Consider the following 1,213-nt stretch of genomic DNA (forward strand, 5'->3'; position numbering starts at 1 on the left):
GAAGATTTCTATGGAAGCCTTGAGGTCACTTACTTAATCTGGGGCAAGCCACTTGGTGACATCTGAAACAAGAATTACCAAGTAACTGGGACTACAGGCACCTGCCACATGCCTACTTTTTAAGATTAACCGTCAGCATGGAGTGTTTTTTTCCTGCTAGCTCATCTTCCCATTTTTCAAGGTTGACATACAGCGGTACTATCATTGGAGTCAGACAGCCTTAATATGAACATGGCTCTGTCATTTACCAGCTAAATAACCTTAGGCATTAACCCGTCTGAACCTCAGTTTCCTCATGTTAAAATGGTGAAAGCAATAGTACTTTCCTTATGGAGTTGCTGAGAAGATCAAATGGAATATGTATGTAAAGCATACTGCCCAAAAGTGAATGCTGAATAAATGTTGGTAATTGTAGTAGAACCTCTGTAAGTGAACCACCCAGGGGACTATAACTAACTGGTTGACATTTAGAGGTGGTCAACTTAAGGAATGAGACCTTGGTACTTGTGTTGCACATCCAGTCTCTAAAAATTAGGTCAATTGGGAACCAGAAAAAACTCCATATAGCTAAGGCAGTTTGTAGTAATGAAAACAAAGCCTGGGGCATCAGCATACCAGACTTTAGGCTGTACTACAAGGCCATAGTGGTCAAAACAGCATGGTACTGGCACAAAAATAGAGACATAGATATTTGGACTCAAATAGAAAACCAGGAAGTGAAACTAACATCTTACAACCACCTAATCTTCGATAGACCAAACAAGAACATACACTGGGGGCAACAATCCCTATTCAATAAATTGTGTTGGGAGAACTGGATATCCACATGTAAAAGACTAAAACTGGACCCACACCTTTCTCCACTCACAAAAACTGATTCAAGATGGATAAAAGGCCTAAATTTTAGGCATGAAATGATAGAAATCCTCAAAGAAAGCATGGGAAACACACTGGAAGATATCAGCCTGGGGAAAGACTTTATGAAGAAGACTTCCGTGGCAATTGCAACAACAAAAATAAATAATCGGGACTTAATTAAACCGAAAAGCTTCTGTACAGTTAAGAAGACAACAACCAAAGCAAATGGACAATCTACACAATGGGAAAGGATATTTGCATATTTTAAATCAGACAAAGCTTGATAACTAGGATCTATAGAGAACTCAAATTAATTCACATGAAACAAGCCAACAATCCCATATGTCATTGGGCA

This window comes from Otolemur garnettii, unplaced genomic scaffold (assembly GCF_000181295.1).
Source record: "Otolemur garnettii isolate 467f Iridium unplaced genomic scaffold, OtoGar3 scaffold00025, whole genome shotgun sequence".
NCBI lineage: Eukaryota > Metazoa > Chordata > Mammalia > Primates > Galagidae > Otolemur > Otolemur garnettii.